Source organism: Vombatus ursinus, unplaced genomic scaffold (genome assembly GCF_900497805.2).
Source record: "Vombatus ursinus unplaced genomic scaffold, bare-nosed wombat genome assembly UNPS02015255.1, whole genome shotgun sequence".
Classification (NCBI taxonomy): domain Eukaryota; kingdom Metazoa; phylum Chordata; class Mammalia; order Diprotodontia; family Vombatidae; genus Vombatus; species Vombatus ursinus.
The window spans coordinates 30,101,220-30,126,983 of NW_020955033.1; positions in this window are offsets into that span (position 1 = coordinate 30,101,220).

Genomic DNA, 25,764 nt, shown 5'->3' on the forward strand with positions numbered 1-25,764 from the left:
GGGATCCCTTCAGTTTCCAATTCTTTTCCACCACAAAAGGATTTGCTACAAATATTTCTGTACATATATGTCCATTTCCTTTTTCTATGATCTCTTTGGGATACAGACCTAGTATTGCTGGGTCAAAGGACATACATAAAACTGTCCGGAATGGTTGGACTAGTTCATAGCTCCACCAACAGTGATTAGTAGACCTATTTTCTCACATCCCTTCCATCATTTGTGACATTTATTATAACTGGTTATAGATTTTTTAATTTATTCCTTGAGAATTAATGTGATGGTGGAAAGATCATTAGCATGAACTAAGCATCAGAAAACTGAGGTCCAGCAAATTCTAGTACTGGCTGCTTCCAACCAACTCTATGATGTTGGGGAAACCACAGTATTTCTGGGTATCAGTTTTCTCTTCTATATATTGTGAAATTTATTTTTAAAAAATCATTCATGGTGTCATAGTATGAGAGCTAGACAGTACCTTAGAGTTCATCTAGTCCAGATGAGAAAATTGAGGTCTGAAGAGGTTAAGTGAGATGTCCAGAGTCACACATGTAGTAAGTGGCAAAAATGGAATTCATACCCAGGTCCTTTGAGAGTGCTCAGATTTATACCTGGGTTTAAGAATGGTTCAACCTTAGAAAAAACGAATAACACAATTTATCATATTAGAAAAAAAAACATTCAAGACCACATGATTATCAACAGATACAGAAGAAGCATTTTACAAAGAACAACACTCATTTATGCTAAACACACACACACACACACACACACACACACACACACACACATACCCTACTCTAAAAAACATTTCTATAGAGGGATTTTTTTAATAAGATAAAAAATACCTATCTAAAACCAAAAGCTAGCATTGTATTCAATGGTGAAACACTAGAAATTTTCCCAATAAATATAGTACTATAAGCACTCTGTTATTTGACATGGTCCTAAAAATGCTAGCAATAGCACAAAGATAAGAGAAAGAAATTAAAGGCATAAAGACAAAGAAATAAAGCTATTCCTATTTACTGCTATGGTTTACTTGATGGTTTGCCTAGAAAATCCTAGGCAATTAGCAAAGAAACTAATTGAGACAATAAATAGCTTCAGTAAAATTGCAGGCTACAAAAATCTAGGCAGTAATAATAGAGAATTCGTATTCAAATTAACGAAACAATGCTTAAAATATCTGGGACTCACTCTACCAAAGCAACTTAACACCCATATAGATAAATTACAAAGTATTCCTTAAAGAAATAAAGAATAACTTAAATAACTGAAGGAATATTCACTGCTCATAGTTGAGTCTAGCCAACATGACCCCAATACCACCAAATTTCATGTATGAAAACTTTATAGACTTAGACAAAATAACAACAAAATCATTTAGAGGAACGAAAGATCTAGAATATCCAGGAGAATAATGAAATAATTGAAAAAGAAAGGCAGAAATGAAGAAGGAATAGTACTTCTGGGCCTCAAATTATACCAAGAAGTAGTCATCAAAACCATTTGGAACTCATAGAATAGAAAAATAGACCAATGAAATATACTAGATAAGGAAGAATCAGAAATAACTGAATTCAATAACTTGGTGACTGACAAACCTGAAAACATAATTTACCTATTAAAAAAACCCAACTCTATTGACAATAATTGCTGGCAAAACAGGACATCAATCTAGCAAAAATTGGGTTTAACCTACCTTATACCAGGGGCATCAAACTCAAATAGAACCAGGGGCCATTAGATTTTAAGCCCCTTGCAGGCATGGTCTATTTTTTGCCTCTTTTTGTATCTCCGGCACTTAGCATGGTACCTGACACATAGTAGGTACATCTACTTAGCTATACATAAGGACCTCTGCCAGCCTAAAAATGACTTAGAAAATCATACATTTATATATTTCTTCTTTTTTAAAAAATTATTAATACATCAACACATTAAAATCACGTAGGAAATACATATTAATCTGCTTTGGGCCATACTCAGGAGTGTTGTGGACTATGTCTTTGACACCTCTGCCTTATACCATACTTGAATAAATTCAAAGTGAATTTGTGACCTAAATATTAAAGATATAGTTTAAAGATAAAGATTTTAAAGGTATTTTAAAACATTAAAAATATTTAATACCATAAAAAATTTGGAAAAGAAGCAGATCATATACTTCTCACAGCTTTGAATAGGGGGTGAATTCTAAGTCAAACAAGGGATAGAGATGATTAAAAGATAAAATAGATCATTTCAGATACATGAAATTAAAAAGCTTTCCCATGAACAAAATTAATACAACTAAAATAAGAAGAGGAGCAAATGATTAGGGGAAAATCTGTGCCATATATCTCTTCATATAAACGTATAAGACCTAATGCCATTCCCCAGTGGTCAAATATATTAACAAAGAACTCTCAAAAGAATTACAAACTATTAACAACCACAAGAAAGAATGCTCCAAGTTGCTAATTCTAAGAGAACATGACACAAAATAATCTTGAGGTTTCATCTCATAATCAGGAAATTGGTAAAGATGACAAAAAATGAGAATACTCAATATTGAATGGGTTGTGGAAAGATAGGCCCATTAATGTGTCGGTGGTGAAAATGAAAATTGGTCCAACCATTTTGTAAAGGAATTTGGAATTATATAAAGAAAGAGACTAAAAAAAGAAAAGAAAAAGAAGAAGAAAGAAAGAGACTAAAATGTCTATGCTCTATGTCCAAGAGATCCTACTACTAGGCATATACCTGAAGGAAGTCAATAACAAAAAGAAAGGCCCCATATACACCAAAATACTTGTTGCAGTACTTTTTGTGGTAGCCAAGAATTGGGAAAATATATATATAAATGCCCATTGATCTGGGGAAGGCCTAAACAAACTGTAGTGCAGGAATATACTGTGAGACATTAAGAATACAATGAACACCGAGAAGCCTGAAAAGACATGCGGACTCATACAAAGTAAAGTAAGCAAAATCATGCAATCTACAGAATGACTACAACAATGCAAATAGAAAGAATAACAGCAACAATAAAACAACTAATCCTAAATGCTATAAAATTATCGTGATGAAACGTGTCCCCAGACAACAGATGTGGAGTATCCAATGGAAGAGTTGTCAAAAAAGGATGGAGACTGAAAAGAAGATACTGACTATTGGACATCTCAAAGAAGATGTCATGGTGACTTTTCAGAGAACAATTTCAGTAGAGTGGTGGAGATGAAAGCCAAATTTGACACTGAAAAAGGACTGAAATGGTACATAAACTTGAGAGGGCAGAAGATTCAAAGGTTTTTGTTTTTTTTTAAAGAATAACATAAATGTCTGTTTGTAGGTCAGAGGGAAGGGAGCCAGTGGGGAATAGGTGGGGGAGATGGAAACTATGTGAGAGAGGGAACGATTTATGGGATGCTAAAGCAAGAGACAAGGACAGAAAAGTTTGAGGTATGGAGGAGGGGAAGTGAGACAGCTCACAGTAGAGAGACCTGATCTCATTAAAAAAAAGAGACAAGCTCCTCTCCTGAGAGTGAAGGGAGTTGGAGTGATCTTAAGAAAAGCAGAAAAAAATTGGAGCAGTCACAGTGGGGAATGTAGTATGGAATCAATAATAAAAGAATAAAAGGATTGCCAAGCAGCACTCAATGCCCAATCGTGGGTTAGACAGCATTAATTTATAATGGACTAAGTCAATGTGACTTCATTCTTTTCTCCAGTATGATTCAACAGCCCAAGAGAGGTTTTGAGAGAAGAGGAAAATTGGGGGAGGAGAAGTTGGGGAGAGGAGGCTGTGGGAATTAAGAGAGTGGATGCTATCAGAGAGCCAATAGAACTAGGGATTCTATGGTGGTGGCTAATGAGTGACTGAGCATTGGCTCAGAACTGCATGTGGAGATAAGTGAAACCAGAATGTGGTGATTGACTAGGAGAAGACACATAGGCACCAAAGGTAAAGATATAAGTGATTTCTAGGCCATGAAAGTGGAGATTAAGTTAAAGGAAAAAATAAAAACCAGGTGCCTTGCCAACATTTTTGCCTAGGATTAGTTTTCAACCATAGAGGAAGAGTGGAGTTATTTTTATTCCCTTCTGTCAGAATGAAATATTCCATCATCCCATCAGTCTAATGAGTTGGATGAACTCATCCAACATAAAAGCTAAAGAAATCAGAGTTCTTTGTTTGTTTGTTTTTTAGGCAATTGGGGTGAAGTGACTTGCCCAGGGTCACACAGCTAGTAGGTGTCAAGTGTTTGGTCTGAGGCCGGATTTGAATTCAGGTCCTTCTGACTTCAGGGCCGATGCTCTATCCACTGCGCCACCTAGCTGCCCCCAGAGTTCTTTGTAAAATACGAAATCAAATACAGAAATTTTATCATTCTCCTGTGTATGGATAAACTCATTCGTTTCTCTGATGGAACTGTGACCCACCCCTACTCTGCTCTCTGTGTACTTCTCAAGGTGTATCTGGCCCCTGTGTCTGTGGGGAGGTTGTTATCCTCATTCTGTCTAGACCTAGAGAAGCATCCTTTGGCACTCTAGAACATGTCCAGACCAGAAAGACAGACTCAACATGGTATAAAGGATACAATTCATAATCTGAAAAGGCAAAAAGCACAAAGGGAGGGAGGAATAGCAGGAATTTTTTTTTTAATTTAAAGGGGACACTAGAAATATGACACTCCATAAACAGAGCCCAAATTGGGATACTGCTTTCATAGAACCTTAGAGTCAAGGGGGCCTCAAACATCCTCTGATCCAACTGTTGGAGAGGCAGTAGAGCCTAGAGCCCAGAGAGGAAAGAAGGCATGGATGACCCGGGCATCTTCCTAAAAATGGGAGGTGCTGGGGAGAACTGACCAAATAGAGCAAGAGGCACAGGGGAGAGAGAACTTCTAAACTGAAATTTTAAACTGCTTATCATTATTATGCTCTTTGGCTTGATAGTGTCAACTTTCTCTCTCATAGATAACCTGAAATCTGATGGCTAGAGGTGACTGTGACTCCAAGCTTACACGTTTCAGAGTAGCAATGGAAAGAGTGCTGGATCTGGGGTCCAAGGATATGGGTTTGAATCCCGGATCTGCCACTTTCTACTTGTATGGCTTAGGCAAGTTACTTAGTCACTCTAAGTCTCAGGTTTCCCTTTGTAAAATGAAAAGAGTGGTCTGGCTCAGAGGTGTCAAACACAGGGTTCTCCCCAGTGCTGCCTGAGCCAGATTAAAATGTATTTGGGAAATATTAAACAGAACAAATAACAATACAGTTTCGGTGTTGTTCAGTCACGTCTGACTCTCTGTGACCCCATTTGGGGTTTTCTTGGTAAAGATTCTGAAGTGATTTGCCATTTCCTTCTGCAGCTTATTTTACAGATGAGGAAACTGAGGCAAACAGGGTTAGCCAGGGTCACATAGCTAGTAAGTGTCTGAGGCTGGATTTGAACTTATGAATTATGAGTCTTCATAACTCCAAGTCTGTTGCTCTATTCGCTGCACAAACCTAACAGCCCCTAAAATACAATAGAACATAGATGATGTTAATATGTGATTTTCAAATTTAATATGTAGCCTGTGGGGATCCTTATGTGTAGTTTAGCGGGCCCTTTTTGAGTTTGATGCCACTGGGTAAGATGATCCCCAAGGTCTCTCCCGGCTCTAAATCTGCAAGTGTGTATTTGGAACACTAGTCTGGTAATGGCACAGAGGATGGATTTGAGGGGGGAAGAGTCAGGGAAAGAAAGAAATAAGCATTTATTAAGTGTCTACTATATGCCAGGCACTGTACTAAGTAACCTCTTTACAAATATTATATCAGTTAATCCTCGAAAAAAACCTGGTACGTAGGTGCTATAATTATCCCCATACACGCACATATATTTGTATGTATTATCTATATGTATATGTGTGTACATACATATATATATTATCAGTGCATTCTAAAAGAAAGTAGAAATGTGTTCTTTTTTTTAAAAATTCAACCACAATTTGTAGCTATTTGATTCATTGCTCCTCTCTGTTAGTATGGATAATCAAGAGTTAACTTTACTGCAAACTTTGTCAATCAAACTTTTATAGACAATATTGTATTGCCATGAATTATCATGTCAGTTTAATGTAACCTTTGGGGGGAAGAAGTCTGGAAGGTGGCCCATACCTCTAAATTCACTGGTATAGGAGGAAACTCCCTTTGCCAACTAAAGACTGGCAAATATTTTGTACTTTATAGTTTTAGAGTGTTGCGTGGGTCACTGAGAGGATAAAGGACTAGACCAGGGTCACCCTAGCCAGTGGGTATCAGGGACTTGGACCCAAGTCTTCATCATTTTCACTCTCTATCTACTGTTCTATGCTGCCTCTCTGATATTTATTGAGGCCAAAATGTGATGGTTGTTTTCCAAAAAACCTAAAAATTTCTCTAAGGAACTTAATTAGCCCTTCTGTTTCCCTTGGCTTGGTATTTGTACTGTATTTCTTACTTGTAGCTTTTGCAAGGGTTTGGGGACAAAGATGGCGTGACAATCTAAGCAGCTGCTGCATTGACATCAGCGTGTCAGCACATGTGCGATGGGACTGAGTGATGTAACATCATGACACCAAAGAGCACTGCAATGCAAATTCAGAAGGCCCGTCTGTAAATCTCATCACTCTCTTTAATAAGAAAGTGGAGCAAGGGGCTGTCATTGGGGACTGTTCCTCTGATACAGAAAGAGCTGATGTTTCCAAATATTTTTATCCTTTGCGGCTCAGTAGGGGAATAGATGCTCTCAAATTCCTGAGAACTTTCATTTCAATTATATTTCACATTCAAGAGAGAGTTGGGGAGGAAAATGTGTTACCACAGACATCATTTCTGAAAAAGTTCTCAGCCAGTGACTAAGGTAGCATCCCCAGTAGATGCCTTCAGTTTAGTGCTGCCGTAACTGCTTCTACACCAAGCTATGGGAAGTACCGGGTTATTCATAATGAATCTTAGCTGACTGAAGACGTCTAATTATTCTTTTCCTTAAGAAAGTAATTAACTTTCCACATATAAAATTTAATTGCTTAAGATTGCTACCAAGGCCTCTGAACAATAATTCTACTATCCTGCTGCCTTTATTACTTTCTAGCCCTTGACACTGCTGAAGAAAAAAAGAAAGAAAAAAAGGCATCTGAAAGCCATATTTGTAAAGAAAAAAAAATTGAAAATCTTTCATGATGCTGGAAAACAGACTTCCAGGGAAGCTTTCCCACTTGGCTGAAAGATTTATTGCCAATTTCACGATAACGACCAAGCACATACTTGTGTTCTCTCTCCTCCACTCCCTGGTTTGCATGCTTCTCATCTGTATTGGACAGGCACTGAAAGGATCTGAGCTATACCAAAAGGAAATGGTCCAGCCCCTTCTTCCTAGTCCCCACAAGGGAGACAGAAGGGAAGCCCACATTTGCAGAAGCCAAAGGAAGTAAGAAGGAGCGTGGCCAGGAGGAAGCAGAGCCCTTGGGGGCTGTCACTGTGCTGTGGAAGAAATGCTGAGAAATTCCAAGGTCAAGCTCCTTGGGGAGCCAGAATAAGTGATGGTTCCAGGTGGAACCAGGTAGAGCCAGGCGAGTATCAGGGCTGTGCCGGGAGACAACTACAGGCCTACAGAGAGTAAGAGTGTGAACACTACAAGGAGGGAGCAGAAGGAATGACGAGCAGGCTCTAAGACTCAGACCCTGGACTTTCACAGGGGCTCTCGAGGACACCACTCAAGTTACAAAAATTCCTTTAAGGCCTGGACTGTGAGTTTTGTGAGTGCTGTGAGTGAAGCCTGACCTGAGGAAAGGAAAAAAGAACTTACTGGAAGAGGATAAGAGGCATAGCACAGTGGAAAGACCACTTAGTTCATAAGTCAGGCTTTGGGTTCAAATCCTGTCTCAGACACTTGCTACCTGGGTGACCTTATGTAGTTAGTCAACTTCTCTGGGCTTCAGTTTCTTTCTCTGTAAAATGAGATGGTTGGACTACTCAATCTTGAAGACCGCATCTATGATCTTGTGACCTCCAAGTTCCCTTTCAGCTACTAATTCTACAACTATTTCATTGCTAATGGGTTTGAGAATCCTTTTCTGTCCTTTACTACTTTTGATAAAACTATTCTATATTTAGTGTCAATGTAGCTTAAATACTTGTGGAAGTCCATGTGAGAGAGACACCCAGAACACATGTTCCCCAGGTGGGGGTTGCCCCCAAGTTGGAGCATAAACCATAGTGACTATTATGAGAGGGACACCCTTGAAAATGAACTGGCCTCTGGTCTAATGAGGATCCAATTAATGTATAGGTCACACATTTAAAAATCATACTTGAGCAAAATGGCAATTTTTAGTTCAAGGATTTTGCTTCCTTGTAGTATTAATTAGAACAGTCAGGACTGTGAGTCCTGGTCTAATAAAAAGAACATGGGATTGGAAGTGGAAGATCTAAGTAAATTCTGCTATTTACCAGTCATATGACTTTAAGCAAATTGATTTGTTCTTCTGAGAAGCAGCTTCCCAAAATGTTAAATGAGAATAGCAAATTGACAAGATTAAATTGTAAGGATTAACTAAAGTAATGTATATAAAGAATATGTCTAGAAATCGAGCTGTTATTATAATCATGGACACACTTAACTGCTTTATTGTTGAAATAAAGAAATTGCCTCACTGGCCCACGAAGAACTAGCTCTTCTGGCTGACCAATCAGAAACAGTGGTTCAGTGATACACCTGAGCTGCCCTCACATGTGAATCCCCTGTAAGCTCTCCTAGGTCAAGGCATTGGGGTGTGTCAACATCCACTCAAAGCTGGAGTTCAGAAGCTCCCCTAACATGTTTTCTTTTATAGGCCAGTGAGAAGACAAATTAATTCTGAACAAAGGACATCTATATATTCAAACAATATAGCAAAATAAATGCCAAGAAAGATCCTTCACACAGATAGGGGCACATTCTCTGAACAGTTGCTAGTGGAAGAGGGAACATATACGACCAAGGAAAAAACATGGAGAGGCATAGGTATAGGAAACACTCGTGGCCAGGGAACGTACATGGCGAGGGCAACTCACGTCTTCCAATCATTCACATCCTCTGATGTCCTCCAGTGATAGCAAAGACGGTCTGCTGTAGCTCTCTTGGCTTCTGCTGAGCTGCTCTCTGTTGGCTGTCTCTGCTGAGATGCTGCTGCTCTCTCCTGCCATCTACTGGTCTTCAGCTGGATCATGGCTTCTTTGCTGGGCTGCCCACTAAAAGCTTCTCAGCTCTGAAAAAAATCATAGTTTCCCTGGATCATAGATTTAAAGTCAATTTCAGCTTTTTTGACATCTAGACCTAATTCACATTTAGCAAGGTAGCTAGAAAATTTCCATTTAACATTTGGGTTCCTTTTCTCCTGCTGCTGTTTAGGATCTCAGTTTAAACCATGGGTTCTTTTTTTTTTTTTTTGAATTATCAACAATCATTTCCATAAACTTCTGAGCTTCAAATTTTTCTCCCTCCCCAAAACGGCACGCAATCTGACATAGGCTCTACATATACATTCCTATTAAACACTTTCACATTAGTCATGTTGTAAGTAAGAATTAGAACCAATAGGAGGAACAACAAGAAAGAGAAAACAAAACGAAACAGAAGAAAAAAAAAGCAAATAATATGCTTCGATCTGCATTCAAACGCCATAGTTCTTTCTTTGGATGTGGATAGCATTTTCCATCATGAGGCATTTGGAGATGTCTTAGATCCTTGTATTGCTGAGAAGGGTTAAGTCTATCAATATTAGTCATCGAATAACGTGACTGTTACTGTGTACAACATTCTCCTAAACCATGGGTTCTTAACCTCTTTTTGTGCCACGAACAAAGGTGAAGACTATGGACCCCTTCTCAGAATAATACTTTTTTAAAATGCATTTACATAGAATAAAATACATAGAATTACAAAGGAAACTAAAATTTAGTGAAAATAAAGATGTGACTTTTTTTTTCCATCTAAGGTCACCAATCCCTTGAAATCAATACCCCAGGTTAAGAACTCCTGGTTAAACTAAACTCATTTGATGCAGAGTGAGAAAATTCCTCTCAATTCCTTTTTTTTACTTCTACAGTGTCAATTGTGATATGTGCTTTTTGCACATATCCTGTTTAGAGAAGTCTGTAGGAGTAGGTTAACCTTGGCCCTACTTCTTTATTCTGAATTCTTATCAGCAACAAAATTATTATCCCCTCTATATCAGCATTAGCCTTAAGATGCTTTCCTCTTTTCTTGAACTTCTGTTTGTCAGATTCTGAGTATAGGGGAACAGAGATACTACCATACCTACCTTACACTAACTACAGAGTTTATTGAATAATAAGCAAACCCCATGGACCTCCTCACTCATACAGAAAGGATATAAGAAGACGTATATGCATCTGTTCTGCCCAGTGAACAGCTGGATACCCAATCTTTTTTGAGTGAGGAAATGAAGCTATATATGTAATTGCTCCCAGAAAGTTGACTCTAGCCAGATTATTATCTGGCAGCTTGACTACCAGCTGGCTCAGGGATGTTAGGGGCCCTGTAGTTTTATACTGAGTTAGACAAAGAGAGGGGGACCCTCTGGCAAACACACCAATCTCCGGTAAATAGACACGGCAAAATACAAGGGCTGGTAGAATTTCTTTGGAATCAGGGGCTGCACTCATGTCATAGATGCCCATATCACTCTTGCTGTCTCTCAATTTGTCATCCTTCCTACCCCTCCATCTAAATGGCTTGCATCAAATTTTCCCCAATCTGATTTAATTCAACAAGGATTGCTTCAGCACCTGTCTGATATGTAATTGTTGAGCAAAATATCTTTATTAGTGACATCCTTACACTCTAACCCTTTGTGATCATTTTAATTTTCTTTTATGGCATCATTGGACTTTGAGCTGGGAGAAACCTTAAAGATGCTAAAACCTAGACCAGCAGACCCCTGGGAAAATCACTTCTATTTGTTTAGGATCTCTAAGTGCCCTTCTTGTTCTAAATCCTATAATCCCATGAAAAACCATCTAGATGGAGGTCGTTTTTTCACAGATAAGAAAACTGAGGTCCAGCCAAGCTAAGTGAGGTACCTAAGGTCCCACTGCAGGAGAGTAGCAAAAGCCCCAGCTCTGGAGTCAGAAGGCCTGGGTCCAAAACAAGGCTTTGAAGTTCACTAGCTTGGTGAACTCATGGCCTCACAGCATTGTGGTGAGAAAAGGGTTTTGCAAACTACCAAGTGCTATGTAAATGTGAGCTATTGTTATTATTAGTAGCAGTGGACTGAGGGCAGGAATCTTCTATGTTTGTGTCTCTCTGACAGAGCGGAACATAGGTCAAATTTTGCTTTTTTTTTTTAACTACGCCTGTGATTTCATCAAGATAGAGAGCCCATGAAGATCTGCCTCCAAACTGTAGCTTACATATAGTCTTAGAGAGTGAGCCAGGGGGCCCTAAGAAGTTCAGTGATTGGCCCAGGGTCACACAGCTAGTGTGTGAAAGGAGGTAATTGAAAACCAGCTCTTTCTGACTCTCAGGCTGCCAGCTCTCTGTTCACTCAGCCAGAATGCCTTTCATATTGTACATAAGTGCTTAGTAAACATTTGTTGAGTAAATAAATTCACAAAAGTACCTGCAAAGAATCCAATTTTAGAAAAACAAAAGAAGGGGAAATTGGGATTTTGTATCTTATTTTTATATTTTCTGTTTTTAGAGTAAACTTTAGTTTCTTTTTAATTGGTTAAATTTTAGATTCTTTAGTTTGATCAACTAAAATTCCTTTACATTCGAGTATTAAATAAGTGTTTGCCTTTAAAAAAAATACATTTTTTAAAATTCCCGGGGCGTACGGCCTAATGAAATGTTCTGTGTAAATCAATGGGCATCTTATGGAAACTTTTTGGAAGTTCTGTTTACTGGTACCATATTAGGTCAATCCTGAAATTGCAAAACTTCAATACTGCACCACAGTTTGCATCAGGTTACTGTTAAGCCCTATTTTCCAAGTCCTGTCCCAGTGTGCACTCAGGGGTTCCCACAGGCCAGGGTTGTCTTTGCCAAGAGCCAAGCTAAGCCTACTCAGAGCTACTGCTTGGTCTGTGTTCCAGCTGTGATGAAATGCGAAGAGTCATACTTCCTCAGCTGTTTCCCTTTCTCAGTCATCATCTCCGGCTGCCAGGAGAGTGGATTTCTGCTCTGGGAGTTGGAAGGGTCACACGAGGTCAGTGGACAACCTTTGCAACAGAGTGCTATAAGCACCAGCCTGGGCATGACTGCTCTAAGAGTTACTACTAACTTCCTCCTCTCCCCTCCCCGCCACCCCCAGTTAGTATTACATACCAGACACACCCCTGTGGAAAAGGTCCAATTTCACCATTCCTTAAGTCTGTGCCTGGGGTGTAACAATGCCCATTTTCTGATCCTGTTCTTTGGAGAATGCCCGAAGGACTTACATTCTCCAACCTTATTGTGTTTTATTTTTCAGTGTTGACTGAGCACCAGCAATGTGACCGGCATGTATATTCTTAGATGCTATGCACACATATTAGTGCCTGTTTACTGTAATGCTCAACACTTTTTCTTGATCCACATGAAAGATTTTCAGGAGCTGGGCCCTGATCCTCAGGTAAATACAATGGTAACATGTTTATAAATAGAATTTAAGACTTAAAGAAAAACTATGTTCCACTCTAGTGCCTTGCCTTCTGCATTGACTAAATTTTCCTTCACCGTCAGAACATGCTCGAGGTTCAAGTTTAAATAAACAATAAAAAAGAAATCATGAAAAGCCTTCTCATATACATAGTCATTAACTATAAGATCTGCCACACAATGAAAAAAAAATTAGTAGATGACTTGCAGGAAAAATTTGTGATCACTTCCTCCTCAAATCTTCGAGCTGACTGGATTTCTGCTGTGCCCTTGCCCAATTCATTTATTAAATGCTTACAGGAGATTGTAGGCTTTAATGCTGGAAGGGGGCTTAGAAATTATGTAGACTAACCCCTTTATTTTTTTTTTCTATATTTTCATTCTTTTTTTTTTTCTTTTTTTTAGGCAATTGGGGTTAAGTGACTTGCCCAGGGTCACACAGCTAGTAAGTCTCAAGTGTTTGGTCTGAGGCCGGATTTGAACTCAGGTCCTCCTGACGTCAGGGCTGGTGCTCTATCCACCGTGCCACCTAGCTGCCCCCTAACCCCTTTATTTTACAGATGAGGAAACTGAGGCCCAAAGGAGTTAAATGATTTGTTGAAGGTACACAGGTAATAAGTTTTAGAATTAGGATTTGAACCCAGGTCTTCTGACTCTAAATCCAGTGCTCTGTACCTTACAACACACTTGGTAAAGTGACTTAAATTGCAAATTCTCCTATTCCAAATTAAGCACTCTTTCTACTAGAGCCCTTGTGCTCATGAGTAATGCTGGAAGAAGTATAATGTTTAAATAAGACATGGTCCCTATCCTTATGGAATTGAGTTAAGTAGTGCTACTAGGATAAGGGTGGGCTTCTTCTCCCACTCCAATTAATCAATCAATCACTTGAGTAAACCACGTATTAAGGAATTTTCTCATAACATCATCACAATACATGAATAAGCCCTTAATCAGTTTGAAAGGACCATAGGATTTTTGGCCATTGGATGAAAGGAAGATGACACAATCCAGGAAACTTCTTGAGATTTGTTGAGAAGATCAGGCCATACCTCTTTGGCTACAGATAAAAAGAACAAGTGACTTGAGCAATTAGTAAGGTGAGTGGTAATGGACCTCAGAGTTAGTAGCTGATGATTCAAGTTCCCTGAAAGGAATCAATCTTGGGAGGAAAAGAGAGTTTCTCCTTCTCTCTCTTCTTTCCTCACCATTAACTATATTATTAGAAAGGCTGAGCCAACCAGGAATAGAGACAAATTAAGGAACACACAGACACAGATGGAAATAGAAAGGAAGCCACCGGAGGGAGAAAACAGCTTCAGAGAGTGTTATTTTATTCTCATGATGTACAGAATGTCAGCTGTAGACTGTAGAAAGGTGCAACTCCAAAGTTCATGGAAAATCCACAAAAGGAGAAAAGGAGATCCTTCTTTAACAAATGTGTTCACTACATATATGCCTCACTACTTTTATACTTTGTTGGAACCTATTGTCCCAAGGGACCCTGTGTGTATAGGATTTGAACCCAGTATTGAGGTGTATTGAGTACACCCTCAATTTGGGGGATTATTTTCATACCGGTTATTATATTATACCTTCTTAGCAAATACTTTTGCTAAATGCTAATTGAGCTGCTGGTTAATAATAGGAAGCACACTGGTGGGGGCTCGTGAACAATAGTACCAGAAACTCAAGATTCCCCAGAGTTACCCTTGGAACCCTGAGTAAGTAGTAACAACTGTGCTGCCTGGGGACCCTAACCTGCTGATGCAAATGGGAGCTGAAAAAGTATTCCTAGAGCTGCTGTTACATAAAGCAGAGTAGTATAGAGAAAAGAACACTGGATTTAGAATTAGCAGACCTGGGTGCTAATATCACCTCTGATATTTACTACCTGTGTTAACTTAAGCAAATAACTCTCTCTGTGCTTCAGTTTCCTCACATATAAAAGGAGGAGGGGTGGAAAGGATGATTTGTGAGTTTCTTTGTTGGTCTAAATCCTATGGTTCTAATAATAATTCAAATTTATGTAATCAACAAGCATTTATTAAATGCTTAACTTGTGCTGGGCACTGTACTAAGCTCTGGGAATGTAAATATAAATAGAAAGAAAGACAGTCCCTGCCTTTAAGAAGCTTACATTCTAAGAGGGGAGATAACACGTAAATAGAAACTGAAAAAGGAGGGACAAGGGTGGAGACAAGGTCTGAAGAATCAGGGTTGCAGCCTGGAGAAGAGTGAAGACATGACTAGCCTGGTTGTTCTCCTTAAAATGGAGGTTCTGGAAAGAATCAGCCAATCAGAGGGAGAGGCTGCAAAATGAGAATGTACTTCCCATATATGAAGAAGTTTCTATAGCACAGTAGAGAAAATCTGAGGGGCAGCTAAGTGGCCCAGTGGATAGAGCACCAGGCCTGGAGTCAGGAAGGCTCATCCTCATGAGTTCAAATCCAGCCTCAGATGCTTACTAGCTGTGTGACCCTGGCTAAATCACTTTCCCCTCTTTGCCTCAGTTTTCTCATCTGTAAAATGGCCTGAAGAAGGAAATGGCAAACCACTCCAGTATCTTTGCCAAAAAAATCCTAAATGGGGTCACAAACTGAAGCAACTGAATGACAACAACAAAAAGAGAAAGTCTTTAGTAGTTTACAAAGCATTTTCCTTATAATTAGCAACACTGTGAGGTAGGTAGCACAGATTCTTTTTTTTTTAATTGCAAAGTTTGTAATGTTATTTTCTGTTGGTTTGACATGTGTATTTTTAAACGTTTCAATATTTCAATGGATCTACAATGGTATGCATCTTTTCTTCTCCCTCCAGTGGTGCAAATCACAGCTTCTCATTCTATGCTATTCTTGTCCGTACTTTGATGCTTTGGTGAACCTGCAAATGCATCAGTGTAAGTGTTCTTTACAAGGTGTTAAAATCACAACTCATTCACACCTTTTGACTCTTCACCCTTACATCCAGTAAACAGCCAAAGCTTGTGAATTTTACAACCATTTAGTTCACATCTCTCCTCTTCATAGGCAGCTAGAGGGTTCAGGGGACAGAACCTGGAGGAAGGAAGATTTGAGTTCAAATCTAGCCTCAGACACTTATTAGCTACGTAACCCTGGGTGAGTTATTTAATTGCTACCTGCCTCAGTTTCCCCATCTGTAAAATGGGGATAATAATGGCACCTACTTCCTACAGATGCAGTGAGGATCAAATGAGACAGTATTTGTGAAAGGTTTTGTAAACTTTAAACTGCTATGTAAATGTTAGTGATTGTTCTCCACTCATCCTTGACATTGTCCTAGTTCAGACCCTTGTCACCTCTCACTGAGACTATTGTAATAGCCCCCTCTTATTGGCCTCTCTGTATCTCATTTCCTTCCTCTCCAATCCATTCTCCACATTACTGCCAAAGTGGTATACCCAAAGTCCACTGCCTTTGCACACATCGATCCCCATACCAGAAATACTCTCCCTCCTCCCCTCTTTCTGGTGTAATCCCTCGCGACTCTGCAATATGAAAGAATCTAGTGTGATCTTAACATATGCACAGGAGACAACTTTATTTGAGCCTTGTGAAGTGATTTATCCAGTGTCACACAGCTAATAAGAAAAAAGAGCTGGGATTGGAACTCAGGTCTCAGGACTCATCTGTGAAATTGGAGGAAGTCAAACTAAATGCTTTTTCATAAGGATCATAGGCTAATGAGCAAAACGGGCTCTCAGAGATCATCTAAGCTAAAGGAAGTGGGAGTGTCCATTCTACCAAGCCTTTCTACACTGACAATCTTGTGTTATGCTTACTTGTGTATGCAACCCCTTGTCAAACATTCTTAGGATAGAATACTTGGGTATGTTGTTGCTCAGTCATTGTTACATCCAACTCTATGACTCTGTGGATCATACTGGCCATGGGGTGTTCTTGACAGAGATACTAGCCTCGTTTGCCACTTCTTTCTCCAGTGGATTAAGGCAAAGTTAAGTGACTTGCCCAAGGTCACACAGCTAGTGAGTATCTAAAGCAGGATTTAACTCAGGTCTTCCTGACTCCAGACCTAGCTCTCTATCCACTGAGCTGCCTAGTTACCTCTACCTGGGTACACTTTAGGATATTTTCTAATTCTCTTGGCTTGTAACCCTTACCCAAGAAACCTGGCAAAGGTGACATCCTCTTCTCCCCACTCACCTATCAAGTGGGGATTCATAAGCTTGCTTTTTTATTGCTTTTATTTTTATGTATGTATATATATTTTTAGGCAATTGGGGTTAAGTGACTTCCCAGGGTCACACAGTAAGTGTCAAGTGTTTGGTCTGAGGTCGGATTTGAACTCAGGTCCTCCTGACTTCAGGGCTGGCACTCTATCCACTGAGCCATCTAGCTGCCCCCCAAAATATTTTTTTTTAAAAAGCAATCTTTGGGGGCAGCTAGGTGGCGAAATGGATAGAGAGCCGGTCCTGGAGTCAGGAGGACCTGAGTTCAAATCCGACCTCAGACTAAACACTTGACGCTTACTAGCTGTGTGATCCTGGGCAAGTCACTTAACCCCAATTGCCTTAAAAAACGTTTTTTAATATTTTGGTAACTATATTTTAATAAAATCTTTCCCCATCATAATCCTAATTATTTTATTTTATGTATTTATAAACCTTATTCCATGAATGGGTCTATAGGCTTCACTAATTTGTCAAGAGGTGTCACAATATGAAAATGGGTTTGGTATTTCTGCACTATGCTAAGAATTTCTTACTTGTAATAATCCAGTTCACAATGTGACCAGAGTCTGATTAAGAAAAAGAGGAAAACAAAAAGGACTCTAAAACAACACTCGGAAAACAAACAAGCCCTCTCCTGAGCAACGCTTTCTCAAAGATCCATGTAAATTCCCAATTTCTTAGAGCCCTGTAGAGTCACGTTGCTTTCTTCTACTCCCAGCAGAGATATCAGACCCTGCTTTCATAGACTCATCCAGAGCCAGAAGGGACCTCAGAGCCCAACCCTTAAATTTTGACAGATAAGGGCAATGAAACCCCTGTAGAATAAGTGACATGCCTAAGGTCTCACAGCCAGTAAATGTCTGAGGGGGGATATGAACCTAATTGGTCTCAACAGTGACATCAGACGTTGCTTTAGCACAGTGATTGGAGTGCGGGACTTGGAGTGAGGAAGACCAAATTTTGGATACTTCATAGCTATGTGAGTCTACGCCAGTCCCTTAACCTCAGTTTTCCCATCTATAAAATGGGAGCGATAATAATTGTACCTACCTTATAGGATTGTTATGAGGATCAAGTGAGATAATAGTTGTAAGGTCCTTAGTAAACCCTAAAGCTTTTTCTAAATTTTAGCTATTTTCACTATTATCCCCCCCTTTTCCTGCAGTTCCAAGTTGGTCCCAGAAGATGTCAGCAGACCTTCTCTATTGCTGCCCCTTCTGGAGCCCTCCCTTCGGGGGTCCCAGGTGTGGCTCTCTTGTCTGCCCACTTGTCTTCTGGCCAGGCAAGGCCAGAACTTGCCAAGGAAAAGCGTTCCCTGCCCTGGTTTTCTCACCACAAAACCTCCAAAGATTTCCCGGTTTAGAAAGAAGCAAAATTTGTTCTGAGTCACAGAGCTGATGATGTAGTACCAGGCTCTCGACTTCCCATCACCGGGATGACCATCCTTTGCTACCACTCTGGCTGACCTTTGCCTCACAAAAGCTTGCTGAAGGAGTGGGGCTCTGCTGATTTCCTAATTTAAGAGAGTTCCTGTCCTCAACATCTCCTTCAGTTTTGGAGACTACAAATTCTGTCCAACTCTCATCTTTTAAATCACCTCTCTTTCCTAGACATACACCATCATCACTGCCTACACTTCTTTACTCCCATTTATTTTTAGCTTCACCATTTCACTATTGAACTGGCCTCTCTCAAACGTTACTAATAATCTCACTATCTATATATCTTTCTCTTTCTCTTTCTCTCCTTCCCTCAATTCCATAAACAATAAAACCCTTCGGGGGGGGGGCAGCTAGGTGGTGCAGTAGATAGAGCACCGGCCCTGAAGTCAGGGGGACCTGAGTTCAAATCCGACCTCAGACACATAACACTTACTAGCTGTGTGACCCTGGGCAAGTCACTTAAACCCCAAATTGCCTCACTAAAAACAAACAAACAAACAAACAAACAAATAAAACCAATAAAACCCTTATTCAAGAAAAAAATACAAAGAGAAAAGCAAGAGAAAACAATCTCAGCTGACACTTCCAAATAGCTCCTCTTTCCTCCCATTGTAGTCTGGGAAACGGATCTTCTGGAGCAATGGGGCCCTCCAACAGGGTGATGCTTCTCTGCAAACTGCACAGGAGACATAAGGGATACGGGAGACATGCAGGGCATGAAGCCCATTGGCTGGAGAGCCTATTACCAGCCTGCCATTCGGTTTCTCCTATGTCCAGTTTCAGGCAAGCTTTATCATGGCAGACTTACCCACCTCCAGTGACCTCTTCATTGCCACCATATCTAATGGGCTTTTCTCAGTCCTCATCCTAACTGGAAGAAGTCAGTTCCTCCTTTATTAGGTACCCTTGCTCCTATCATTTGAGTGGTCCAGTCTGAGCTCATCAGTCTCTAAATCCCTTCTCCTTTTCTTGCTTACCTGGATCATTTGTGATTATATGATAAGAATTTAATTGTTGGGGCTGCAAGAAAAAAGGAACACTGATACACCACGATGAATTGTTTCAACTGTTCTGGAAAACAATTCGGAATTAGTCATACCCTTTGACCCAGAGAGTTCATTCCTGGATAGAGAAGTCTAAAACAAAAAGAAAGGCCCAACAAATATCAAAATATTCACACTAGCACTTTTTGTGGTAGCAAAAAACTAGAGATAAAGCAGGTACTCATCTATTGGGAAGTGGCTAACCAAATTGTGGTATGTTAATGTAATGAAATATTTACTGCATCATAAGGAATGAAAAGTATAAGGAATTTAGAGAAACATGGGAAGACATAAACTGATGAATAAGGAAGTAAGCAGAACCAGGAAACTATCATAATAACAGCAATTGAAAAAAAGAGCATTAACATGAAGCTCAGCACTGAATCATTGTCATCACTCATCTTGGTCCTGGAGAAGAGATGAAGAAGCACCTCTCTCCTTTTGGTAGGTGGGTGAGGGACTACAAGTACAGAATATTGTGTCTTCTGACAGATATGATCACTATATCAATTGGTTTTGCCCGACTCTTTTCCCCTAGAACAAGGGAAGCATCATTTTGTGGCGGTAGGAGGAGGGGTATGATTTTATACATATATACATATACACACACATATATACATATATATTTTTAAATGACATATAAGAACAAAAGGCATTAAACTTTTTGTATGTGTGTGAGGCAATTGGGGTTAAGTGACTTGCCCAGAGTCACACAGCTAGTGAGTGTTATACGTCTGAGGCTGGATTTGAACTTAGGTCCTTCTGAATCTAGGGTCAGTGCTCTATCCACTGCACCACCTAATTGCCCCTAAAAGGCATTAAATTGATTGAAAATTAACAGAAGTTTTTTTTTTAATTTGTTTTTATCATTGTTGAGAGCCTTCTCTCTCTCTTAAATCATCTTCCCTTGTAGAATCTCAGGCCATGGAGTCATCTTTATCTTTTCTCCAAATTTTTCAAAATTTCCCTTCTGCATGTAGCATTTGTTGGACAACTGTACAGCATTCTGTAAATGTATGGCCAATGTGGCAGGTGAGGTCTCCTCGTGTAGCACAGGCTTGGGAGCAGGGATAGAGGAATCCAAGTGAACCTACCATGAGACAATTCCTCTCCATCTCCCTTCTGTCCTTGGCTTTTGGGGTTGCTAAAACACACACACACACATTTTACATATGTAATATTGTATGTCGTGTATATGCGAATGTAACATATATGTCTTATTTTTAACACATATATATTATGCATATATTTAGTATATGCATATTATGTATTTGTAATCTGTATGCTCTAGGGCAGCAGTTCTCAATGAGTGGTTTATGGTCCTGGGGGGGGGGTCCTAAGACCCTTTCAGAGGCCACCAGAGATTAAAACTATTTTCATAATATTACTAAGATGTTATTTGCCTATTGAAGTACTCTTCTCTTTTCCAAATACATTTCTGTATGAAGCTGGATTTTCTTCATACACCTCAGCCAAAACAACATATCATAACAGATTGAATGCATAAGCAGATATGAGAATCTATTTGTCTTCTATTAAACCTGACATTAAAGAGATTTGCAGACATAAAAACAATGAATTCCACTCTTCTCACTAAATTTTTTTGAGTTTTGCAAAATAGCTATTTTAAATAAAAATGTTATTTATGTTAACATATAATGAGTTTATTATGGTTATTTTGTGAATCAATACATATTTTTAAGATATACCCATTTTAATTCCTAATATGGTAAATATCGATAGCTATAACCCATATAAACAAAAGCTCTTTAATATTCTTTGTAGTTTTTAAGAATGCAAAGAAATCCTAAGAGCAAAAAGTTAAGAATGGCTGATCTGGGGGATGAAGGTTCAGCTTATAGCGCGCTCTCTTTGCTCTTTATTTTATAGTGGCTTATCCACTCGGATGGCCTTAGAAAATGTAGGCGGGACTCCTGGGTTTAGCAGTTTGCTAGGGAGAGACTGTTCAGCTGCTTTCGTCGAAGGTGCCTAGGTGCCTGCCTCGGAGGGTGGGGGACAGGATCAGTCTACAGCTGGTACTCCAGGCTCACTTTCTGCTCTCCTCCATCCCTTAAATAAAAACACAAAACCAAAGGTGCTAATTCTTTCTTTCTTTCTTTTTTCCTAACAGGAGGTATCCAGTATCAAAGAAGGAATAGACAGAGAGGAGGAAGGGTGGGAGAGAAACAGGAGAGTCAGGCTAGCACAGCACATTGGAAATGCCACAGCCAGTGCTAAACGCTTCTGACTGCAAGGACAGGAAATGGTTTTTCTTCCTTAGACACTAGGGGGTGAGGTGAGTGTGGAGGGGGTGTATAGAGAGACTGCAGTTAACCCAATAGCTTCCTGTACAGTCTGGAGTGGGCAGACAAAGAGAATGTCACTGAGGGGGCAGTTGGAATCAAGTCCATTTAGCACCATAGTAGCTTCAGGATCAAAACCCACTGCCATGGCCTACTTGTTAGAAATAATCAACTAGCCACTATGGTCTCTCTGAATTAAAGAGCTGGTGGGGTACAGGCCTGGATCCTAGCATTTTTCCACTTGTCCGAAGATACAAGACGTGCCTCAAATACTCAGACCCTGATTCCTCCGGCTCCTTTGGACATCTCTCTCCCAGGACTCTTTAGTAACAGTCCCAGAAGTGTTCACAAGCAGCTTTTCCAGCAAGCCATCTTCCAACACATCTGTTCTTGATGGCATCTGAGACAGTTGTACATAGAAACTCTGGGCTACACTAAAATAGAGGGATTCCGTCTGAGCTTGCCCATGTTCACCTCCTTTGTATAGACATGCTCTCTTTCTCCCAGTGTTCCAGTTGTTTATATTTCACCAACTTGTTCCTTCTTGTTGGTCAAAGTCATGTCCAGTATAGCAGTCCCCCTTGTCACTTTCTGTACCTGCTGAGAGATGAGGTGGTCAGCAAACAGAGCTAAGGCAAGGCAAGGCTTGCAAGAGATATATCTCCTCCTCCTCGAAATATGTTGGCATTCCACACACACCCCACCCCCTACTGAAGGCTTTGATCCTTCACTGCAACATATATGACTTTACTCATCACAAAATAAATATCTTTATGCCACAGAGAGTGTATTTTTCTTGCATTTATAATGTGCTTTTGTAAAAAAGTAGCATTAAAAACATCTCTCTTCTATAAAATGGGGACAATAATGCCTGTATTTCCTACTACACAGGGTTTTCCCAAAGGGAAATGCTTTGGAAAACATTAAAGCATTAAATTAATGAATTGTTACTATCATGAGGCAGTCAACCACTCCTAATTTGAGTTCTATCAGCTAGACAAGGCAAGTACTTAAACAAATGTACAGCTTCTAGTAGAATAAGACTTCCAACAGATGAATCTGTTGTTGAAGTATCTCACACGACTTTTGCACTCGGTATCGGAATCTTAGCACCTAGACAAATATACAGAAATTCTTTTTGTCTGAGAAACTCTGGGAGGTGCCCTGCTGCCCAGCGAGGTGTCCTGATGCCAGGGAGCCAAGCTGGGGTGAGGCAATAGCTTCTATACCCTTCCAGAGGGATTCATTCATCTTCAGGTCCTCTAGAGGAGTGGTTCTTAACCTTTTTTTTTTTTGTTTTGTTTTCCTGGTGCCTTTGGCAGTTTGGTGAAGCCTAGGGGCCCCTTCATAGTATAATGTTTTTAAATGCCTAAAATAAAATACATTGTATTATGAAGGAAATCAATTTTATTTAAATGCAGATAGCATTAAAAAAAAAAAAACAAGCTCATAGTTCAGATTCAGGTTAAGAACCTGTGATATAGAAGGTGAGGCTTGAGCTGAATCTCAGAATAATGTTTTCAAATGCATACGTAACGGCAATAATGTGTGCACTGATTTATTACAATGTTTCATGTTACAACATAACATGGTATTGCAGTAGGGTCTTATCCGTTGGAGTCCTAATGCATATACAACCAGTGACTCAATCTCTCACTTAGGCCTGTTAGATACCCTATTTCTCTTTGGTTTTGGCTCATTCACTTTAATCTACTCTCACACTAACAATTCTAAATTATCAGGGACAGACCACCACCACCACATGGCTACATTCAAACTTTTTCAGGGTCCTAATGAACTAATAGCATTGAAAGCTAATCCTTAATGCCCAAAGTATTTACTCAGCACTCCTTTCCTCACTACCCACCAAATGGGCAGGGATGCACTAACCATGCATGGGCTTGCAAAAGAACTCAGTTCTACCCACCCACTCCCATGTTGAGGAAAACCAGCCTGCTCTGCCTGGAACAGCAGTGAGGCAGAGCTCTATACTACAACAGAACTCAGGCAACTGAGGAACAGAGAGGAAACTGGGGCAAGATACATGTTATATGGTTGTGTCAAAACTCCGTTAAACCCAAGGGAAAGAGCCCAGCATCCAACTAGAGCCTGTTCTGTCCCCCTAGAAGTCACTTGGGGTAGAAACTAAAGACAGTGAAACAAGGAATGCCCAGGATGGAAAGAGATTGAGAAAACTTTGAGGTCAAGCCTCCAGGGAAAAAAACAATCAAAGGAGAAGGAATCAGAAAGTGAGTAAGATGAGTGGAAGATGAGTGGCAAAAGGCTAAAATTAGCAAAGATCTCAAGAGGAAGAAAATTCAATCAAAGACCTTGAGCATAAGTAGATAAATCAACAGGGAAAATTTTAATAACAGAAGGGAATGTGCCCTCCAGCTCAGCTAAAAGAATACAGACATCTATGAATAAATATATCAACATAAAGGAAAATTAATCAGTAACTGATGAGGTAGAGGACTCTATGGATTCCCAAGAGAGCATAGAAGGATGTTCCTAAGTAGTTTAAAAGAGAAATACATATTGCAAAAGCAGAATTTATGGTCTAGCAGAGCAAATTCATTGTCAAAATAGAAAAAACAACTTGAATCCACAGTGGCAAGTCTCATCAAAGGAACAAAAAGTAAAATAACTGATTGAGAATGAAAATATACAGAAGTGAAAAACAATTTGAAATAAGAAAAGCAAAAAATATTAATGCCTAAAAGCACCCCATGATCTCCATACAAGCAAAACAAAGACAGGTTGTAGTAGAGATAACATAAGGATCATAGGTCTCCCAGAAGAACATAAGTCAAAAAAACCTGGTAAGGCATAAAATAAGAAAACTGCCCAGAACTTCTGAACACAGAAAACAAAGTACAAATCAACAGAAAGCACAGATCACATCCAGAAAAAAAAAATCCTTTGCTGCATATTTCAAGGCACATTGTGGTTAAAATGAATATTTTCAATGACAATGAATTCTGCAAGAGACCAGGAGAAAGACCTTAAAATATAAAGGAAAGGAAATTCTAATAACACAAGACTATTCTGCATCTACGAGAAATAGCAGGAAGGAATGGAAGGCTGTTTTCCAAAGAGCAAAGGAGCTTCCGATTAAACTCAAGGTGGCATGCAATGCAAATCTAAGCCTAACAATTAAAGGAAAAAAAATAAGCATTCAAAAGAAATGTTCATAGTATTCCTAGAAAAATAGCCAGACTTAAATAAATTGTTTTCAAACACTCCAGACAACAGAAATACAAGAGGTAAACAAATTAAGCAACCAAAGACAACAACAAAAAAGCAACATAGCGACCTTTAAGAGACTTCTTTCTGAAAGTACACAAAGAGAAAAGGGTGAAAGCAGAAGGCAAATAGAAGTGATGGTGGAGAAACAGGTCTAAACCTCATAGCACTCCATCTACAGGTGAATCAATGTTCTTTTCTCAGTTTTGGATAAGTCTAACAGAAAGATAAACAAAAGGGAAAGTACAGAATTGAACAAATTGCTGAAGAAACTAAAGTTCAAAGATTTATAATATCTTCTAAATGGGATAGATAAAGAATATACATTTTTTAAGAACTACATGGAACTTTTATAAAAATGTATGATATATTAGGGCACAAAGACATTGCAAAAATATATAAAAAGGCAGAAATAATAAACATTCTTTATAGATCATGATGCAAAAAAAATAATCACTTCAGGGAGCACAAACAAAAGACAGAGATCCAAATGAATGCTTCACAGTGAAATCCTAACCAATGTGTGTGCATCAAAGAACAAATCATAAAAACAATTATTTAAAAGAAGATTATGATGCTATAACAATATACTATAATTTCTGGGATGTAGCTATAGCATTCTTCAGGGACGAATAATATCCCTAAAAAATACATTAACAACATAGAAAAGGAGAGAATTAATGAACTGAATATAACTTTTTAAAAAATTTAAAGTCCAACAAATAGGCAATCCTAAAGGAGATATTAAAAATTAGAGCAGAAATAGATAAACTAGGAACCAAAAAACTACAGAAATGATAAGTAAAACTGGTTCTTTAAAAAAAAAACTAATAAAATTCATAAGGCCTTAACCAGTCTGATT